This window comes from Balaenoptera borealis, assembly GCF_965194805.1.
Source record: "Balaenoptera borealis genome assembly, chromosome: 2".
NCBI classification, from domain to species: domain Eukaryota; kingdom Metazoa; phylum Chordata; class Mammalia; order Artiodactyla; family Balaenopteridae; genus Balaenoptera; species Balaenoptera borealis.
Genome location: NC_138867.1, coordinates 87,289,158 through 87,312,972, shown reverse-complemented (window position 1 = coordinate 87,312,972; position 23,815 = coordinate 87,289,158). Strand labels below are relative to the sequence as shown.

General features: G+C 31.8%; 1 long non-coding RNA gene across 1 annotated transcript in view; it reads left to right on the top strand.

Moving 5' to 3' along the window:
* Positions 1–629: 629 nt before the first annotated feature.
* LOC309622583 overlaps positions 630–23,815 on the top strand; it is a 315,673-nt gene continuing 292,487 nt past the window's right edge. The window contains exon 1 of the long non-coding RNA XR_014241000.1: positions 630–10,571. This is a non-coding gene — a long non-coding RNA (uncharacterized lncRNA). The remainder of the gene's footprint in view (positions 10,572–23,815) is intronic.

The window sequence follows — 23,815 nt, the reverse complement described above, 5'->3', positions numbered from 1 at the left end:
CACAAAAAGGCTAAGGATATTAAAAAGACTCTGGATGGGTAAAGATGCTTTTATTCATTAGAAATTGAGATGTGAAAATAGCAACCCAAGAGGAAGATTTGGATAATATCCTTAAGGTTGAACACAATATAAGTTTAAAGCTTATATTACATATAAGCTAATATATAAGAGCAAGTTTTCATTTGCTCCTCATGCAGCTATGAGTAAAATATTAAGAAAAAAAAGATGGAAAAAACCAAAAGAGATTATATATATATATATATATATGTTTACTCACAGACCATTAGTCCTTCTTTATCTTTTGAAATGTGAAAATAGAAGAGTTTCTGGAAGATCAGCATATACTTTCAGTATTTTGAGCTAATAAACATCTGAAAACCAAGTCACTTTCAATATCCACAAGAAATACAGTGAGTAATATTTTCCTTGCATACCAGTTATAGTGTATTTACATCTTTAACATTGCACAAAAGATAAATGAACCTAAGTTCATTAAAAAGTAGCTTATATAAAGATAATATTTTAAACTTGTGGCCAATCACTATTCTAGTTTTATACATTTAAAGGAACTCCATTAGCAAGATAATAACTTATTAAACAAATGGGCCTTGAATATAAACAGTAGTTTTGACTAATTTTATAGAAAACCCTACATCTAATAACAGAAAAAAAAAATTAATCCTTTTAGAACATTCTTTGAGCAATTAGCTTTATCATTCAACATTGTTTAAAACAATCCCTGGTCTTTGCAAATTTATGCAAAATACATTCTATGTACATCTCACTTAAAAATAACAATTTTTAGAAAGAATATTTAAGAAGATATAAAGGGCTACTATGGTTATTAGCTTAAGAAAGATAATTTGCCCCCTCCCTATTTTACTTTGCTGTTTCCACAATCTGTGGGAATTAGAGTCTAAACTAATTGAGTAAGCTAATATAAATAACAATGAATCAAACCCAGTATCAACCCCAGGATAGACAGGAAGGGCACACCAAGAGATGATGCAAGGTATCATCAATTCCTTTCCTCGGAAAAACAGTTTTAAAAGGATAGAGACCAGTTGATGCAAATGAACAGCAAATATATCACCCTTGCAGTTGTTTCCTCCTTCTCCAGACATTGACAATTACCTTTTCTGCAACAATGTATTATTGTTGTTTTAATATTTGAAGTACTTCTTAAACTTCCCACTTTTTCTCCTTTTCTGTAAATTGTAATAGTGTACCATCTCTGTATTACTTTAATGATCTATTGAATCAACATTTGTCCATATCAATCAATCTATGCAATGATACTTGAGTACTTTAAGTAAATTCATATCTCCATGATATCCTCTTCAAAAATCTACAATGGTCATTTTCTAGCCTATTGAATCTTGACTTCTGTGTAGGAACCTCAAATTTAAAAAAATTTCCTTTGACTTATTTGGACCCATTTTCCAATGATTGTATTTTTATTCACAGCAAAAGGTATAATTGTTTTTAAAGAGTTTTTTTTAACTAAAATTATTTTTATTTTTTAATGTATCACAGGAGCATTAAACTGAAAGCTTTACTGCTGCCCTGAATATATATGTAGACATCAGATGCTTAAGGATAATGGTTTAGGCCTTTTTGAAATTACTATGAGAACAGGTATAAACTAAGCATAGAAGGTTAAATAACAGTTAATAAAATCAAATTTTGTCATAAGTATTGGTATTAATTACAATTTGGAAAATGTCCCTACTTGTCCTGACACTGTATCTGTGATCTGTTATTGCTAACACTTTAAAGAATGGAGTCACTGGATTAAATGTGATAGATTTTTTTAAACTGAGGGCCATGGCAAGCATTAATCAGATTTGAAGTATGGAAAGTAGTAATATTGTTTAAAATTTTGTGATGATGGCCTGTCAATTTATTGCCACTGCAAAAAGAAGATCACTAAAGTGATATGAGAGATAGGAAATGTTAGAGTCTTACGGATGATATACTCATTAATAAAATGTGATCTATTGAACATTGCAGAGTCATGATATGAGAGAAAAATATTGGTAGATCTATCAAGGAAGACAACAAGGTTTTAGTCATGAGCAGTTAAGTAGGGCCTTGTAAATTATTTGGCAGTGCAGAAGTGACAGTAAGAGATTGAGGAACACCTAGACATTGAAATTGACTAGCTCATAGGACATCCAAGAGCAGAAGGTCAACAAGCAAGGAGACAACTAGGTTTGCCAAACATTACTAACGTGAGATACAAATTTGAAAAAAAAAATCATCATTTAAAGTCAAGTCACAAGTTATAAAGAATGGTGCAATTCATAATTATGTGCATGGGAAAATTTCCAGGATTTTGTATAATGTGATTAAAGGAGGTTAAAGAATAGTTCAGTATGATTCTGTTGACATAAAGCCAAGGTCCAAACCTAAATTACCTGTATTTATATTATGCTAGATATTAAAGAAGAAAAAGTATGGAATTGTTAGCTATCATTTACTCTGGGGTAATTTTTAAATGGAATAACTTTTTTTTAATTTAAAAATATGGAAAGGGTAAAGAGATCGTTCACTTTTAATTCAATATGCTTCTGTTTTTTCTTGAAAAATAAAAGGATATAATTTACTTCAGCAAAAACTATTTATTTGAAAGAGGAAGACATAAAAAAATTTAATTACGTATAATACAAGTTCGAGAAATAGGTAAATATATTATGAAGGCAAAGGAGAAAAATATGGATTACAACTGTTTTATTTCAAAGAACTTTTAGAGTAGTCATTAAAGTAGGCTTAAAGACAGCACTTCTGGATTCTGTATTACTTCCCCTTCACTTTCTCTTTCCCTTTCCATTTCCATCTTTTACCACTTCACAGGATCTCCAAAGCCCTGCTCTGAGTGAAGATGGTAAACAAAGAGGAACATTCAGACCACACAATGTTAGAATGACTGATCATTCTCGAATATGCCAATGTTACTTCTTCCATCTTTTCATTCTATCTTTTAGAGAATATAGAATTCAGTTATAAATTGCATTCTATCTGTTAGAGAATTCATTCTTTCAGTGAGTATAGAATTTAGTTACAAATCACATCTGTTTTTTTCCCAAAAATAACACTGCTTTTAATGCTGAGTTTTCTGAACATAGGTTTTAGTTGGCATCATAATCTTAACCAATTTATAGTCTAAGATTGGTTTGTCAATCTATTTTAGATGCAACAAGCTAAAAGTGTATTAACATAGACTGATGTTTGGCTACTTCATTCTCAAACTATTGTCTTTATCACAGGAGCAAAATAGAGTTAACAAATAGAAAGGATAGTATACAATTATACTCTGAGTCATCCAACCCTAATTGTTAAAATTCATCATTACTCAGCACTGCTGAGTCTCTTCCCATATTCTGATTTCTGTAATAACTGAGCAAGTAAGAGGAGATTAAAATGAAAAAAGAAATATGTATCTCTAATGGCAGAATTGTCTCAGGATTTGTCAGTTATGATTCATACTAGGTTTCATAATTGTCCTTGATTATATGTGCTATGTTCCAAGAATGATCTTCTAATAAGGTATTACTATATGATTATGATTGTGAATAAAATTTTTGAATATAGAGGAAAAAAAATTATGAACACAAGGAGAGCAAATTTTGTATTTATTCTCTTTTCTGACACTTTTTGAGTCAGTTATAACTGCATAAGAAGTTTCCAGGAACTGTATTCCCTGTCTTAAAATCAGTACTCCAAAGAAATTCTTTCTTTTTAAAAAATTCCTACCATTAAACGAGCAATTTTATATGATTGGTGTCAACTTGGTTTTTTTCCACATCTACAAAGCAGCTGCTGTCAACCTTTCAACGTTTACTGAAAATAACCCTTCATCAGAGCACCCAGATTCATACACGATACTATTTCACCATTAAGTCTGAAGACTTGATTCATGTGACTGTGCAACTTTGAAATTTCCTATTTTCCAAACTTTTAGTGATTTAGAAGAAAGTGAATAAAGTAGAGAAGCAACTAAAAAGTCACACTCAAATTGAACTTTTCTTTCTTTTTCTTTTAAGAGATGATGAGAATTCCACTACATTAAGAGAAGCCTTTCTCCTTAGCTTTGTTAAGATAGCAGAGAACCCATGAAATAAAAGAATATTACAGGATTGCCAGAAAAAAATTATTGCTAGGATGATTTTTAAATGATCATAAGAAAATGAAACTGTATAAGTATGTAGATTTGCTTTCCCATAGCTATGTCTAGAATATTGCTCTTTGGGATATATAAAAATGTCCTTAAAGGTGGGCTCATCTTTATGATTAATACTTTGAAACTTCCCAACAAAGCTTGAAATCAAGGTTGGTACAACCTCTTATTAAAATATGGCAGTAGGTTTGCAAACATGTTAAATTGTGTAGAAAATAATTGAAAAATCACATTCAAAAATAATATTTGGAATAGGAGAGAAAAATATATATATAGTAAACAAGTCTTAAAGTGTGTTTAATGTTAAAGGATCTTTAAATACAAAAGTCCACACAAGAAAAAAACAATCTTGATCCAAGTCTTTAATTGTTATTCACTAGACTCTCTTAATAAAACAACAAAGATAGTCTAAACTTATTTTTTTAATTGAGAATTAATATAGTGTATTTATTCTAGGGATTTTTAAATTAAAAGGATCTACTTAATAATAAAATACTATGAGAACTACTGATTTCAAATTCAACTTATTTGAATTTGGTAAGTTAAAAATCGTATATTTCTTTGTTTCTCAAAACTTTAGTTTTTAGATTGGAAATTTAACTGTATAGAATTATTAAGTAATGCCACAGTTATATTCCCTGCTTTGTGAGGTAAAATGCCTGCGATAGCTTCATAGGCAGCCAGTGTTTTGTCTCTGATCCCTCTCTCTCTATTCTAAATTTAAAGAGAATGGTTTCTCTTAGTGATCTCTTTGCTTCTTTATTGTGTTCTATTTCTACTGCTCTAATGCAGTTTACTGGCATTATGGTATTCAAAGAGTTATACGGATTTTAAAAATACTTTTTTTCAGATATTAAACAGTGAACAGTATATAAACATTAGTAAGTTAAATGCAAATTATGTTGTTAGATCCTAGAGTCCCTTAAGTCAGCCTGCCTCCTCCCTGAGAAGTGATGTTTCTTTACCAAGTTGTATATCTAATCTGTCTCTCTTGTTCTTATGATGCTAAGCATTTATCTGATTCCCTTGGAAGAATCCATTATGTTGGCAGTTAAGCACAATATCAAGTAAACATTTACCACACTAAGTATCTGGGTCACTCTAGCCCTTATGCATTTTTCTCATATAAATGTTTAAATCTCCTCAGGACTACACAAACACTTTCCCCTGTCCTTACTCAACTAAATTTCTAGGCTAAAATTTGTCTAACTATCTTCTTTCTCCCATAGCGTCTGAGATAAAGACTTTCGTTTGTTTAATAGCTGTCTCACAGTATTTCTTAGGTTCATCACATACAAATATGTGCACAATCACTGGATGTGTAAAGGATAACTCTTTGGCAAGACAGAATACGGAAAATATAATTGCGATTTTGTTGCAAGATGTGATTTCATCACATGCTATTACATTAAGAAAAATATAAAATATTATAATCTTTATTTCTTAAAACAATATAGATGAACTTATTTGCAAAGCAGAAATAGAGACATAGACATAGAGAACAAACGTAGGGATACCGGGGGGGAAGGGGGGTGGGATGAATTGGGAGAATGGAGTTGACATATATACACTACTATGTATGAAATAGATAACTAATGAGAACCTACTGTATAGCACAGGGGACTCTACTCAATGCTCCATGGTGACCTAAATGGGAAGGAAATCCAAAAAAGAGGGGATATATATATACACATATAGCTGATTCACTTTGCAGTACAGCAGAAACTAACACAAAATTGTAAAACAACTATACTTCAATAAAAATTAATTTTTAAAAATATGTGTATTTCAGATTGGTGAACTGACTCACACCCTTTTTCTTTTTCAAAAATGGTTTACCCAAAAGACACTTATTTTGTTAATCTGTATATTTTATTATCAAAAATTTATCATATGCAGATAAGCCACACACCCAGAGCTTTATCCTCCAACAAATTTGCACAGGAAAATAAAAACACCTGATGCTAATTAAGTAGGTAAAGAGGATTAAACAATGCTAAGAAATAACCTTGGCTTTAATCAGTAGTAAATTTATTTAAAATGTTAAGAAAATGGAAGAAAAATGATAAAATAATTTTTGCTAAAAGGGGTATTAAGAACAATGTTTTGATTCTTTAAATTCTATGGGCAATATGCTTACTGGTGGTCTTTTAATTACTGGGTAGGAAGCTGAGAAAATGGCCCCCAGCAGGAGTACAGAGTTTTCATTATGCATATAGAATAGAAACCTTAGCTTAGGCTTTTAAGATATATTCCTGCATGAAAAGAAAAATCTGGTAAGCTGTGCAAGTATGACTTAGATTGCTCTGGTACACAGTCAAATGCTAAGCAAGTACATTATTGCATACAGAGGAAACTTGTGTTGTCCAGAGAAGAAGGCAAGCAGTTGTAGATCCTGCCACATGAAAGGAAGTTTCCTGAGTATTTTATGAGTGACAAAAATAACATCGAGTAATCATCCACATTTATTTTTGAGGAGTCCAAAAGATTCATTGGTAAACACTCTTAATTTCTACAGAAATCATACATTGCCACAAGGCATGTCACACTGACATAACACTTCTGCAGAAGCCAGAAGCATAGACTGAGGTAACTTACAGAAACAGCAAGAATTATAGTATAACCTTAGTCCATCTGGACTTATGAGATAGTTTTAAGTTTCATTAAGCTTTTATTAGAAGTATGACAACTGTCCCAGTCTATTTTCAGAAGCTTGTCTGTCCAGTTGCCCATGAATTTTATCAGGGCAAAAGTGCAGATAGTGTTCAAAGTGACTAAGGCTATTATTTTGTAGAAGATTGTAAATACCAAAAGTGACAACTTTCTACCATGTCTATTGAACTAAACTTTATTATCTTCTTCCAATGGAATGCAATGCATTGTACCTCATTTACACATATTTATGTATTTATTCAAATGTTTCTAATTTTTCTTATGATGCTTTCTCCCCAACCACCTTCACAATTATTTACTTTCTCATGCTCACCCCACAATCCATAATAATAATTTTGATCATGAATTTGATCAATACCAAAGTCCATAGAACTGATAATATCTTGTAATCTAAGCATCACAGAAATATTTCTATACCATCAAAAAGAAATAGTGGCTTTGTTCTGATGGCTAAGCAAAAATTTAGAATTTATTTTTAATGTAGGTCCAAAACTGAGTTTGATTTTTGAAAAATTATTGAATATTAATAGTTCAGTATTTTCACATTTAAAATCAAAACAATTTTTGTTGTGCTCGAATGACTTTAACTGGTGATGAACTTGATGAAAAAGCAAAGAAGAATTTTCTGATAAGAAGATGATAGATAACTTGTTTTTAGAGAAAAAATTTTCATGGCTATGTGAAATAATAGTGTCTTCATTTTCTGACATTAATATTGCTTTATGTAATTTTTTAACAATAAAAAATGCTGCTTTGATTTTGACATTTTGAAATAGTTTAATAAAATTTACTAAGGTTTAATACTTAGTCCTTTGTCAAGATATAATACATACAAATTTAACAAAATTTTTCGGTTTGAAAACCATGCAGAAGTAAAAAGCCATTTCTAGAATAGGAAAAAAATTCACTTTGTATGATGAATATAATACTATGATTTGGGGCTCAACTTGGATTCTATGGATAGGAAACATAATTACATTAGCAATATTAGTTACTGCCTAAACAGTAAAACAAAAGGAAACACTACAATATTATAACATTCTACAAGAATTATATAAAATTCTAGTACTCATTTGTGACATTTGAGTAGACATCCTAATATTCTGTTATTGCTTTAATAGCTCCCAGTCTGTGTCCTATTACTGACTTCCATGAACAGTGTGAGACAACTGGGTTTTTGCAACGCAGTTGTAGATCAAAGTGGTTTATCATATAAATTGCTATCCATAGGAGTAGATAATTCTGATGAGATTTACTTCATTTACTTTTAAGAAATAAAAAAGTATCCCTAGATTTCACAGAGCATAATTAAAATACTAATTGAAATACTATGCTATATGTGTTCTGCATGTCGTCTCATTTTTCAGAGTTCTGCCAGTAGTTTAAACATATCTTGCAAGCATATAATAATAGCAAGCAATGCCTTTGTGATCTTTTTATCCAATGTTGTAGACCAGATGTTTGGAATTTACCCTCTATTATAAAAGTAGTTAAAAGTAAGTGAATGTAGAGTTCGTTTATTATGAAAATTGATAGAGGCATTAGCAAAAAATTGACAGAGACATTAGAATCCATAATGAAGCTTTTCTATGTGGTTTTATAGGTAGAATCAACTGTACCTAAATATTAACTCTTTCTTTCTGGCACCTTTCACTGTTTTAATCTTAAAATACACACATTAGTTTCTGATTGTGTGAATTAATTCAAATTGACATGAACCAAAGATTAGCTTAGACAGTGAAATAATCAAATTTTTATAATTTTTGTTTTTAAACTTTAGTTTTCTGTCAGAAAAAAATGAAGAAAATAAATCTAAGATAGAATGTTTGTAAAGAAATTGAAACCAGTCCAAATTGGCAAACTATTTTAAAGTATATACAATTAATATATACTGCTAGCCCTTTTTATAGTTGTAGTCAGTAATGTAACTTTAGATTCCACTTATCATAATAAGTTGCAATTTTATACTATAAATCAAAGAAGAATATTTTGCCTGTTGCACCAAGAAAATAACAGATTTATTTGGCTAGTAAATGAATCTCCTGAATTTGCTATCAACCAAATATGTGATATTTTATTATAAATGTTATGAAATTAAAGGGAACAGAAAATTATTAGTCCAATAAATAAGGATATGGTTATCCTTATTTAAAGTTTTTACCTTAATCAGGACATGACATTATATATTACAAAATGTGTATTTGGTTTTCAGGTTTGTGTTGAGGATTAAACAAAAAACTGCACAGAATATAAAGTACATAAGTACTTATGTGGATAAAACATGTCCTTACTCCTATTTCTACATATTATTTTTCTTTGTTTACTTGTTTTATTTTGTTTTCATAGCAAGCTATGAAAATGGTCATACATTTGTGTTCTCTAAACTGATGCTAGCACTCATCTTTTTCCCCCTAAAAGTTTCCCCACAAAATATAATATGTTTTTCATTAGACCGGTTGTGGATTAGTAGTTTTCAGAAGAATTAGATGAATTTTAATGTGCATATATTTTCTTTGTAATTTATAAATGAACCTTTCATATTCACCAACCTTCCATATTCACCTAACATAAACCATATTACCAGTTTTCAGTATTTTAATCTTCTGATATAGTATTAAAATATAGAAGATACAAGCAGTAAATCTTAATGTTTTATTTTCAAAATATGTTCCACTTTTGCATTTGAATTTATTCTCAGTCTACTTAAAAGCAAATGTTAAAGCTCACGAGAGGATAGCTGTTATTTTCAGCTCCTCCTCAAACCATCTTTGCAGCCGATTGAAAACCAGGATGGAGGAAATTAGCCGAATTTGATACAGTTCAGCTGAAGCTGAATGTTCCTTTATCTAATCTTAAGGGGATCAATAGCAGAAAATTCTTTTCCCTTAAACTTACGGACTTAAAACAACTTTGAAAAGCTAATAAATTACTAGGCAAAACGGGTTTTATTCAATAACCATGAAAGAAAATATACCAAAATGACTCTCTATAGTTAATATTTGAATAAATAATATATTCAAGACATTTTTATTAAAATATTTTTTTAAACTTCTCATTTTAAGATCAGATGAAAGATATGCCTCTTGAAGGATTTTTACTTCGATGAACAATCTTATACTTCCACATTTACATAACGTTCAAAATAAAATACATTAAATACATGGGGCACTAATTTTTATTAAAGAAGCAACAAGAATCAAAATATTTCTTTAAAATGTGATCAATCTAATTTAAAATAAGATAAATGGAAATTCAATCTATTTATGCAGTAAGCAGAATAATGCCCCTTGCCTCACAGATATCCATATTCTAATCTTCAGAATCTGTGAATATATTCAGTTTCATGGCAAAGGGGAATTAAGGTTGCAGATAGAATTAAGCTTACTACTCAGCTGACTTTAAGATAGGCAGATTACCCAGGATTATCCAGATGGATCAAATTTAATTGCAAGAGTACTTAAAGGTAGAAAAGAGAGGCAGGAGAGTGAGTCAAAGGAAGATGTGAGTGTTGAAGAAAGGCACGCAGAGATGTAACAGTTGTTACTCAAGATGGAGGAAGGGGGCCATGCGTTAAAGACTGTGGGCATCATCTTAAAGCTGGAAACGACAAGGAAACAGATTATGCTCTAGAGACTCCAGAAGGGAATGTAACTCTTCTGACTCCCTGATCTTCTTTTAGCCCAATGAGACCCAGGCTGGACTGCTGAACTACAGAACTGTAAGTTGTTTTTCATTGTTTTTAAGCCACTCAGTTTTTGGAAATTTGTTAAAGCATCAGTAGAAAACTAATGCAATATATCATACTTTTCGTATCAGAGCAAAAGGGCAAAATACACACACAATATATGGGTTTACAAGGTGTGTGTGTGTGTGTGTGTGTGTGTGTGAAGTTGACTTTAGTTGAGTCAATTTTACAATACTATCCAAAATTTCAAATATGCCTTTTGTCTTTATAATCCCATTTCTGGTAGCTTATTCTAAAGTTGTATTTACATGTATGGAAAATATGTGCACAAAAATGTTGATTTAAGACAATTTAACTTAAAAAATTTGAAATAATGAAATACAGATCAATGAATAATCGCTTCCTATGCCTCTGTGTTTGTGTGGGTGTTGCTTTCATAGACTGTATAGCTATAGCTTCAAAGAAAGACATCTTGGCAGATGGAGACAACTGAGGGTTAATTACTTTCAAGAATAAATTTTTGCAAATTTGAATGTTGTACCATGTGCATAAACAACGTATTAGAAATGGGTTGGTGAATTTAAAACTGAATGATATCTCAAATTTCAGGGCTAATGGATAGTGATTTTTTAAAAATGTTATAGAGGTTTGGGTGAGAGTTGGAAAATCTAGTCTTCTAATTCTGGCCCACTTTTTGTTGGTTAAAGAGTTTTTGCTGACATCCTCATAGATTTTTCTTGAATCATGATGAAATTGCAACAGTTTTCTTTGTCATAAGGTTAAGCGAAAAAACATAAAATGAGTAAACATCAAATAGAAGACTTTGTAGAACAGCTGATAACTATCTTGTTTGAAACAAATTATGTCACTGGTACTTGAGCCATTCGATAGGTAAGGTTTCAGGTGTATCAGGGTAAACAATTAGAATAAAAATGCCCTTCTATAAAGGGTTTGTGCTGAGGATGAAGTGATTCTTCTCACCTGGGACTTGCAAAGGAGACTACGGTATGTGTAGCTCACTTCGAAGTGTGCTGTAGGTATGATGAGAAAAACCATCCATTTGTAATTGCTACTTTTAAAGGCAGATGGGAGGAATGGGAACTCTCCCAATAAATCAGTTACACTTTTAAGAGAGCCGCGTTGGACTACTCCCATGGCATTTCCTCCAGTGAAGAAAGTTGTAACAAATAACCTCGGATATTCCTAAAGTCAGCAATCCAAAGAGTGTTTATCATTCAGTCTTGGTTCCAAACCCCTAGGAAAAGAATATGGTGATGGCCATATGGGCCTCCTAGGAAATGTTTATTATGTGTTGCATAAGAACCCTATGGGTCATAGGTCTGCTGCTATACATAGAGTGGAGAGGTACCACTGGGTGAAGACAAAATACAGTGGCTGGGCACTTGGTGGGATAGGGCTCAGATGAGCAGCTGTATTTTCTCTAAAATGAAAATGAGTCTAAGTTTGATAGGCTCAAGAAACAGAAAAAATAACCACAATATGGAGTAGGGTACATGATGGTAAATCCTCTCATACAGATCAGAACTGTCTTAACTTAATTTTAGTTCTTATTTAATTTTATATGAATTTTTGCATAACACTAATCAATGTATCCAACAAGGTAATAGAATAAATATATTGAATTAAATGAATTATGAAAAGTAACAGTTTAAAGAAATATGCTATTTTAATTTTAAATACAATATAAAGTGCTTAGATAGTATGAAGTCCTTAGAATCAGTTAGAAATGTTTGGACAATGCATAAACATCCTATATATTTCAAAATAACAACTATTGAAATTCATTAATACAAATATATCTAGTAAGTCAAAGTGCTTTTATAGCTCTTAAAATTTTTGCTATAGTTACAAAAGATATGATTGCATATTGCTCTGAAAAAAAAAAATAGAATAGAACAACAAACAAAATCAATGGAAAATTATATATATATATATATATTTTTATGATCTTGTATATAAGCTTGATTCTGGAAAAACTTTTTCCTGAAAACTAAAGAGGACATTTTTTTAAAGCCATAAACTTCATATAAAGAGAGTTAGGAGAGCTGAACTCCTTCCTCATCTATGCAGCCTCGGTGCTTTCAAAAAAGCAATTTTAAGTGTGTCACAAGGTCAACTGTGGACTCTAAAGTAGTAAATCCACATATTTCCAGCATAGTTTCATGGCAGAATTACATGCTTTCTTTCATAGGACAAAAGGCAATGAAAAGGAGAAATAGCATCTGCTCAGCTTTAGGCCTGATTAAGGGAAATTAGTTCCATCAGCATATGTAAATGCCGATTACTTACCTAGCAGAATCTTAGAGCAGTAAAGAAGCATAAATGTTAGCTGGTACAAACTTGTCTCGGTAGTCTGGGCTTGAATACTATTGTCCTAAGTGGTTTACTCAAAATCAACCAACTACGACAAAACTGAAACTTGAATACATGTTTTGTTATTTCTTAATGGACTAAGCGTCTCTAATATTTGCCTGCTTGGTACCAACTTGTTTGAGGAACTGTCCCCATTCTACACGTGTTTCTGATTTTCTACCAATCACAGAGCCTCAGGTGCAAACAATGGTCTTAGGACCTAAGTTTTCACTTGGGGCATTTTTCTTTAGGGAAATTTTCTCAGTAGTGATTTATTGGGACAGTAGTCTATTTGAACTTAATCATGTTATGCAGCATCGTGAAGAAACTTCTCATGAGTCACAGCTATTGAAAACTGAGTCGACATCTTTGCCTTTTTTTTCTTGGTTTTGGGGTGAAAGCTGAGTATAATCATTAAGGTTGAAATCAGGTATAGATTTTTCATAAATGCCTTTTGTCAGGTTGAGGAAACTGTCTTTATTCCTGTTTTGCCTAGTGCTCTTTATCATTATTCGATGTTGATTTTTGCTAAAAACCGTTTTCTGCACAATTTGAGATAATCATATGGTTTTCAAGAATTTGTGTGTGTGTTCACGGAGGATATTTGTCTGTAGTTTGTCAGGTTTTGGTATCAGGATAATTCTGGTCTTATAGAAGTATTAGAAAATGTTTGCTTTATTTCCTGAAAAAGTTTGTTTGAATTTACTTCTCTAAATGTTTTGTAGAATGCATGGTGATTCTTCACTGCATGGTTCACTTTCCAATTTCTTTAAGTGTCAGCCCCCTAGCTTTTCTAATTGTCCTCAGTGGAAAAAGTAGTCTGAATTACCTGGTCATCTGGTACAAAAGCATAAAAGAACTTGGTAGTGGCTCTTCTTTCTTGGTTGGAGATGCTGATGAAAGAAGTCAAATTGAAATTGACTCATCTCAGTACCTATAAAGGGAAGCAGAAATGCACAATATCCTCTTAGCTTTACCCCTAAAATGTGTCTAATTACCTGGGTGAGTCAAGTGAAGGAGAAATATTCAAAATATTAAAGCGCTGATTAATGATTACTAAAAATGCATAATATCACAGACGTTTTAATCTAACAGTCATTGTAATGACACGTAAGACAGGCGATTATATAAATGCTGTACTCTGTTTGCCCTTGGTTTTTCTAACGTAACCCTGAATTTATCTCATGCCTTTTTCTTCATGATTGCAACACTTCTGTTCTATATACTGTTGCTACACAACAAATTATGGTGCTGTAACACATTTTATTATACTCAGGGATTTTTTTAAGGTCATCTATTGCATATAGCACATAGGAATGCCTTCTCTTAGATATACAATGTTTGGAGCTTCAACTGGAAATAATCAATAGGCAACTTATTTTGCTCACCTCAAGATACTGAAAACCTGCCCTTGTGAAACTTGGGCTCCCATTTGTCCCAGAGCATTTGGGGAAAATATGTATTGAAGAGTCATAGGCAGTTCAAGGCCATGAAGAGTCATGGCCTTTGTGATCAGACAATGATTTTCAAAAGGCTAATCCAGTGATGCACTTAATTAAAACCTTCAGTTTAAATGCCACTTTAATTTTAGGTTTTCAAGTTTTATATCATTGATCCATTGCCTTCCCCTTTAGAGGGGAGAAATGCATTACCCTATAAACTCCATTACATAATGTTGTGAACAAGGAGTATCACTGATGGACCACTGGTTTTTGTCATCTCACCATTGCTAGGAAGGTGGTGAACCAACTATTCCAAAAGTTATCTGAATATATTTAATGTAGTCTTGAAGACTGAATGCTAAAACTCTTTAGCTAAAAAGTCTTAAAGAAACTCAATTGCTTATGCAGGGAGTATTTTGTGATTACAGAGCCTTTGATAATCTACCAGGAGTTTATATTACCTAATGCATTTCGATAAAGCATAACTTTATTAAGGTTTGTTAATGTGATTTTCTTTTTAGTAAGTATATGTATTAGTCAATCCAAAATTTTCTCCAAGCAAATACCATTATAGTCATATTCAGTGACAAATATCCGTGTTTGTCTTTTCTGCATTTTGAAACAGAATAATTTTATGATAAATATCTTCAGTTAATGGATACTTCATTACTTCTACACATTGTACAAGCAAGTCTTGATAGGTTTCTATACTTTGACAGGCAAATTTCATTCCTTATCATAGCTCAAGTTACTATTAAAATATAAATCTATAATATATATCTAGATACTTTTCAGAGAATATAACTTCAAATTTTCTATGTTATGCTTCTCAAAATGTCAAGATACAGAAGTCTACATAACCCTTCCTTAGAGATGTTGAAGAAACCATATAATTTCCATTTGGAGATGATTCACAGTGCAGCTACTGAGAAAAGTCATATCCGTTATTGACTCTTTTGACTATGACTAATAGCGTAAGACGAAATTTGATAAAAAGGACCTATAAATTTGATTATCTAAAATAGAAGAGTATTTCAGTTTGCATCTTTAAACATTCCGTAGGAGTTTGTTGTTCAAAATTTCAGTCATTTTTCAGTTTTTTGCATTATATTTATCTTATAAACCTCTCTATATTAGAAAATTTATTTGGCTATAATTTGAGAGCCAGTAAAATAGAGTAAAATCCTTTAAGTTAATACATTTAAAGTCATACTTTGACCCATAGTATATGCTTCGAGAAGCAATACTTGGACTACCCAAGCCTTTGCTCAAGATTTCCAAAATTACAGTAACAAGTACTTAAAAAGTAGTATTTGGACATGCCTTCCCTATTATGCAATTAATCTCCTCTTTGACAAGAGACCTCTCAGGGATCATTCATAGATTTAACCATTAAGCACAAAGAGGCCTACTGAGGACCATCTTTTTTTAGTTGGTCATCCGGCCTCGTAACAACAGCTCTGTCATGTGGCCAGAATGAACTATGATTTTAGGTATGGGTTAGATAGGAGGGAGAAAGAAGTATGAATGTCTTGCAATGGAGTTTAGCCTAATGAACTTTAGTAAAAATGGGGGCTTTACATATCTTTCCTTGCTCAGTGGAGATGTCAGCTTTTGGCTGTGAGGTCACAACATATTTCCAAAATTATTACTGTGATGTTGTTATTCTTTGTGAATATTGACAGTCCTGAAGGTCCTAGAGTCAAGGAGTAGGGGATATGAGTAAAGGCAAGACTCAGGTATTCATGACTCCCTAAAAATGTTAATTATGTAAAACTTGTTTATATTTTATTTTTAGATTATTTACATTTTTATATGAGTATCTAGATTAGTGTCTTTTTTCCACTTCGTAAGAGGTGTAGTGAAGTGAACACTGAATAGACTCTCTCAACTTCTAATTTTTCAGGCCAGATGAACTAGAGTTTATATCTAACTAGTACTATTATCCAGGAGAAAAAAAGGATCCAGAAACATAAAGTATGAAAGGAGAGGTAAAAGATGTGGAGTTATACATCCCCCAAATCCCAAATTCCCTAACATGTTGAATAGAAAAGGTTATGAAGAATATACCCAAGCTGTTGTCAATTGTTACCTCTTAGGAGGAAACTTAAATTAAGGGTTGGTGATTAAGGGTTTATGGCAGTATTTGGTTTTGTTTTTCATCTTTTGCTGTTAGAATACCTTTACAGTGAAAATGTGTGTATTCCTCCTGAGTTTAAAAAATGTAAAATATGAAATATAAATGTCTAGGAAAATAACAGCAATCATAACTATGAAAAGGATAGTGATCAGGACATTTTGCATTCTTTAATTTTATACCCTTTTGTGTTTAATTTCTTTTTACAGCTAGAATGTGTTCATTCATGTTTGCAGCACTTAATTTTTAATTCTTTTCCACTTGACATTGACAACTCAAGCTTCTTTCCTTCCCTCTCTTCCTGGCTTTTTCTGTTTCCTTTCTATTCACCTGTGTTTGTCAGCCTAGTCCTCCACTGTTACATCTCATGGATTAATAATGGCAGTTGATGCTTAGATGTGAGTTATATCTTAAGAGTATGGTAGAAAACAGTGGAGTAAGCTATTAACCTGTAAAATTGTGTTCGACACATCAGCCTTATGGAAAGTATGTATGTCATTCATGAATTGGCTTATATTCTTGTTCCCAGAAAATTGCCAGTGAAAGATCTATATTCATCAGACCGCCTTATATCTTAAGGAGGAAATGTTGGCAGGTGTTAACATAGTTTAGAATATACAATATAAAAAAAGTTTGCTTATAAATATTACATAGGCCTCAAATTTTCCACATTTTTTGCTAAGATGTTTCTAGCATTTAGGACATAAGTTTAGCAGAAATAAACATAGCAGCTTAATGTGTATTTATACATTGGGAGATGACAAGTCAACAGTGCAAATTTCCACTTTTCTCAGGCACAATTAGGAATTCTCACATCTAAAAACATATCTGAGGAACTATTATAAATGGAAGAAAAGTCCATCTTTCTTAATAATTAACAATTTAACAAGAATGGTTTTTTGTATTCACCCTGTGAAAATACATTCTGAATGCAAATAGAATCGTAATTTTTGTTAGACATTTTACTTGCTGCTTCTGTTTGAAAATAACTCTGCACACATGAGCTCATCAAGAGACCATTCTTCTTATTCAGATTTCAGCTAAACTGTCAATGCTTTAGAGAATTCTTCAAGAAACTAGGTAAAACATCTCTCTCTTCTCCCTCCCCAACCAAGATACTATTTATCACATTATCCCCTAAATCCTTAAAAACTCTAACCACTGTTCAATTATCTCCTTAAAATAATACTTAAGCACCATAGTAGTAAACAAAAATAAATAAACAATCTCTTTGTTTATTCCTGCATCTCCATTATCTATAACGATATCTAATATCAAGTAGCTACCCTATAAATATTTTTGAATGAATACATTTTAATTATTGAATAAATACCAGCAAATGAGTAACAAATCTAATATTATTCTACTGGTGTACCCTGCCTTCACCTTGTCTAGATTATATTTGATCAGAAAGAGAAGGGTAAGATTTCTTCCAATGCCAATGGAGATGATCCATGTTACGACTATCGCTGCGAATTTTCTCAGCCATATGGTTGGCGAATTCTGGCTTCCACAATCTTGCAAGTGCTGCTGGTCTATGTCTTTCTAAAATTATGCTCATCCGGCTCCCTGCCTGGTCTATAGCAGTTGTTCAGGAAGGAAATTTCTGCATCCAGTTACCCCACACTGATAAAACATGGACAACAGGTAAAAAAATTTCAGTATCTCAAGTAGCCACTGTTTATTTCAAGTAACTAACTTTTAAACTTCTAAACTCTTGATTACAAACACATTTTCTATTCTGATAATTATTAGCCACAACGTACATTTCTTTATATGCCACACTGAGCAAGAATGTTGGGCCAAGAAATTTTCTAAATATTTTCTTACTGAGATACTTCTCATGAAGATCACATAGTAAATAAATAGTATGATAAATAGACATAGGTATGCATGAAAATATAGAAACAGAGGTAGACAGCATACTAATTTTTAAGGAGCATAAACTAAAAGAGTAAGGCCCAAAAACAGTATTCATACAAAAAGGAACAGAAATTGAAACATAACAGTGGATAACACATGGGCTTGCTGTGCCGTAGGTGTGAAATAGGCAGTGGCAGCTGAAAGTTCAGTTCCTGATAAATGGAACTAGAAATGCTGCACAAGATATGGGAAACTAACTCTAATCTTACTGCTTGAACCCTGTGTCCAATCAAGGTGTATATCAATGAGTGAAAAACTACAGTTGATTTGACTTAAATTAAATTCTTAAAATTTTAAGATAATTATAGATTAACTACAGTTCTAAGAAATAATAGAGAACACATATATTCTTTCCCCCAATGAGAATATCTTGCAAAATTGTAGTGTAATATTGCAACCAGGATATTGGCATTAATATAATTAGAATACAAAATATATCTATGACTCCAAGGATCCCTTATGTTTTTCTTTTACAGCCACATCAGGCAAGCACTAAGCTGTTCTCTATCTCTACAATTTTGTCAGTTCAACAGGTTTTTTTTTTTTTTTAAATGATTGACTTTTTTTTTAAATTATTTATTTATGGCTGTGTTGGGTCTTCGTTTCTGTGCGAGGGCTTTTTCTAGTTGCGGCAAGCGGGGGCCACTCTACATCACGGTGCGCGGGCCTCTCACTATCACGGCCTCTCTTGTTGCGGAGCACAGGCTCCAGACACGCAGGCTCAGTAACTGTGGCTCACGGGCCCAGTTGCTCCGCGGCATGTGAGATCTTCCCAGACCAGGGCTTGAACCCGTGTCCCCTGCATTGGCAGGCAGATTCTCAACCACTGCGCCACCAGAGAAGTCCAGTTCAACAGATTTTTTTAAAAATAATATGCTATCTAATATTTTAGGATTTACTTTTTTCACACCATATAATTCTCTGGAGAGTCATCTTATTTTTTGTGCATATCAATAATCTATTCCTTTTTATTGCTGAGAAGTATGTAAGGGATGGATGTACCAGTTTGGTTAACCATTCATTCATTCATTGGAAGGCATCTGTGTGGTTTGCAGTTTTGGGACATTATAAATAAAGCTGCTAAAAAAAACTTGGGTACAGGTTTAATTACTAAAGTAATTCTTCATTTCTTGGGGGTAAGTGCCAAGGAGTGCATTGATTGTTTCTGGAATCTAGACACTAAATGACCCTAAAACTCAGTCAAAATCTTTTCCAGAGAGAATCTACCATTTTACCTTCCCACCAGCAGTATAGAATGATCTGTTTTTCCCATACCCTTGGTAGCACTTGGTGTTTACACTTTTTAAAAAATTTTAAAATTTTAGCCATTCAGTTAGGTATATACTGCTATCTCATTGTGGTATTTTAAATTGCATTTCCCTAATGACTATGATGTTGAAGATCTTTTCATGTGCTTATTTGTCATCTATATATCCTCTTCTGTCAAAAGTCTCTTCATATATTTTGCCCATTTTTTAGTTGAAGTTCTTGTTCTTAAGTTTTGTCGATACATTATTCACATAGTCTAGATACTAGTCTTTGTCAAATACGTAGTTTGAAATGTTTTCTCCCATTTTGTAGCTGCTTTTTTTTTTTTTTTCAATTCATCAGTTTTTCCTTTTATATCTTGCACTTTGGTGCCAAATCTAAGACCTTTTTTCCTAGCCCTAGATCTCAAATATTTCCCATTTTCGCATGAAAATGAAATAGTCTTATGTTTTACATCTTGTTCCATGAACAATTTTGTGTAATTTTTGTAAGGTGAGACTTAGGTTATGGTTCATTTCTTTTTCACCTGTGGAGGTACAATTCCTCCAGGACCTTTTACTTTTGAGACTATCATTCCTCTGTTGAATTGCTTTTATGTAGTTGGGCATATTTGTTTCAGTGTCTCTCTAGGCTTTTTATTTAATTCCATTGGTCTATGTCTACCTCTCCATCAGTTTCACACAATCTTGATTATTATGAACGTATGTCTTGAATTTGCATAGACTTGTATGAGCTATTCTAGTGCTGTTTGCTATTCCATATAATTTTGGAATAATCTTATCTATGTCTGTAAAAATGAATTTGTGATTTTGAGAGCAGTTATTCTAAACATTTATTACTTTGGAGAAAATGGACAATTTAAAAATTGAGTTTTCCCATCCATGAAATTAGTGTGCCTTTTTATTTAGATCTCTGGACTTATTCATCAGTGTGATGATTTTTCAGCATACAATTCCTGTACATGTTTTTTATATTCACACCGAAGTATTTCATAGGCATATGCAATAATAATGTATTTAATTTTGGTGTACTTGTGGTCATTGCTAGTGTTTCAAAATAATTTTTTTGTATATCATGTATTCTGTGATCTGAATGGAGTTGCTAATTAGTTATGAATGTATATTCCTTGATTTTCTATGTAGACAAACATTTGGTAGAATTCTTCAGTGAAATTATGTGGGTCTGGGAATTTATTTGGGGGAGCTTTTAAATTATGAATTCAAATTCCTTAGTTAAAGGTTAATCATATTGTCTGATTTGTATTAGATATGTTCTGGTAATTTTATATTATGGTAGATATAACAATCCCTTATAGAAATTTAAGTGAACAAGTGTAAATGAGTAAGACTATCTTAAAAGATTTTTAAAATATGCTGTTTACAGAAAACATACCTTTAAATATAAGAATGTAGAACATTGAAAATTAAAAATAGAAAACATGTAACATGTAAAACTAATCAAGATAAAATAGATTAAAATATATATATAGACATTGTCCTTGATATGATGTGATTAGCGTGGTACTTTACCTCAATGGTTTACCTACCAAAAAAATAAATAAATAACTTCATTCTAATCATGAGGAAAACATCATACAAATTCAAATGGAGGAAACCTACAAAATCATTGCACAGTACACCCCAAAACTGTCAAGGTCATCAAAAACAATGAAAGCCTGAGAAACTATCAGTCAAGAGGGAACTAAGGAGATAAAATGGCTAAACGTAATTTAATTCCTGGATGGGATCATGAAATAAAAACGACACTAGGTAAAACTAAGGAAACCTAAATAAAATATGGAAATTACTTAATAATAGGTCAATATTGGTTCATAAATTATAATAAAACTACCATAATAATTAGTGTAAGATGCTAATAATAGGGGGAGCTTAGTGTAGAATTTATGGGCACTCTAAAGATGTATACAACATGGTTAACAGGTATATCCTTATTAACAACAATAAAACATGATTTTAACGTTGAAAAACTACTTTTTTAAAAAAGCGGACAGGAGTCATCTTATTATAGTGTGTCTTAACAAACTCCCCCAAAAATAATTATGAATATAGTTTGAGACCACAGTGGAATATAACTAGAAATGTTCAAATTCCTAAAAATTTGGAAAGTGAATATTATACAAAAAGATAATTCCATTATATGAAAGAAATTACAATATAAATTAGAAAATATTTTAACTGAAGGTATATTAATATGCCATAAAACTTTGTAGAATTCAACTTAAGATATGCTTATAGTGCAATTTACAGTCTCAAATGTGTATATTTGAAAGGAAAAAGACTGATTATCAATGATCTAATTAGAGAAGCATATAGAGGAAATAATGAAAATAAGAATGATAAGAAATTAGTGAAATAGAAAACAAATGAACAATAAGGAAGTTAGCAAGCCAAAAGTTGATTTTTGGAAATATGTTGAATGATGGAGGCATAGAGAGAAAATAGATTACCAATATCAGTGATTTATAAAAATGTAGCTTATTTTTGGTGTCAATTTAGCTTTTCAATTTTAGCTTTTAGGAATAATTCTGTTCCTACACACCTCTGCCCACCCATTTATACTGATGTTGTCATAAATTGCATATTTAATTTTAATGAATGTTTCTTTTAAATCAGGTAGGAAATACAAAGTAGAGTTACAAACCAATAATGCAATAATACTTGGTTTTATCTTTGCCTATGTATTTACCTTTACCAGCACATTTATTTCTTTATGCAGCTTTGAGTTTTTGTCTAGTGTCTCTTCATTTTAACCCAAAAAACTCCCTTTAATATTTATTGTAGGGAAAGTCCAATGTTAACAAACAAAAGCAAAGGGAGTTTATCTGGGAATGTCTTGTTTTATCCCTCATTTTGAAGGGTCTGTCACAAATAGAAATCTTCACTGGCAATTTTTTTCATTCTTAGTGCTTTCACGATGCTCTTTGTCTTTGACCTTTAGCAATTTGACGATATCGTTCTTTGGTGTGGATCGTTTTGAGTTTTTATCCTACATGGAGTTTTTTGAATAGCTGGTTTGTGTTGATTCATGCCTGCCATCAAATTTTGGACTCTTGGGCCATTTCTACAAATACTCTTTCAGTTTCTTTCTCTAAGTCTTATCCTTCTGGGACTCACATCATGTATGTTGGCCCTCTTGGTCATTTTCCAAGCATCCCTTAGGCTCTGTTCTCTGTTCACTTTTCTTTTCCTTTTTTTTTTTTTTTTTTCTCTTCTACAGACTAGATAATCTCAATTGTCCTATATTCAAGTTTACTGATTCTTTCTCATGCCTATTTAAATCTACTGTTGAACTCTTTAGTGAAATTTTCATTTCAATCATTGTACTTTTTAGCTCCAGAATTTCCATATGGTTCCTTTTCATAATTTTTATCTCTTGATGGATATTCTCCTTTTGTACAAAAATTATTTTCCTGGTTTCCTTTAGTTATTTCTCAATGGTTTCCTTTAGTTCTTGAGAATATTTAAGATAGTTGATGTAAAGTTTTTGCCTGGTAAGTTCAATGTCTAAACTAACTTCAGGGATAATTTTTATAAAACTTGTTCCCTTTTTTTTAAAGGGGGGTGTACTGCTATGATTCTTTGAATTTGTTTTTTGTTGTTGAAAACTGGACATTTTCATGTATAGTAACTCTAAATCAGATTTTTGCCATTCTAACTAATAAGTTAACAAGATCAATAGAGACTACAATTGAAGTCATTTAACTAGAAGTATACAACTAGAGAATCACATTTAACAAATGCTGCAATTTACAGTAACATCAATACATTTAAATGCCTATGAATAAAGCTAACAAATGATATGCATGCTCTCTGTCCCAAACTATAAAACAGTATCATAACTCACCACTATTATTCAACATAGTTTTGAAAGTTTTAGCCACAGCAATCAGAGGAGAAAAAGAAATAAAAGGAATCCAAATCGGAAAAGAGGAAGTAAAACTGTCACTGTTTGCAGAAGACATGATAATATACATAGATAATCTGAAAGATGCTACCAGAAAACTACTAGAGCTAATCAATGAATTTGGTAAAGTAGCAGGATACAAAATTAATGCACAGAAATCTCTTGCATTTCTATACACTAATGATGAAAAATATGAAAGTGAAATTAAG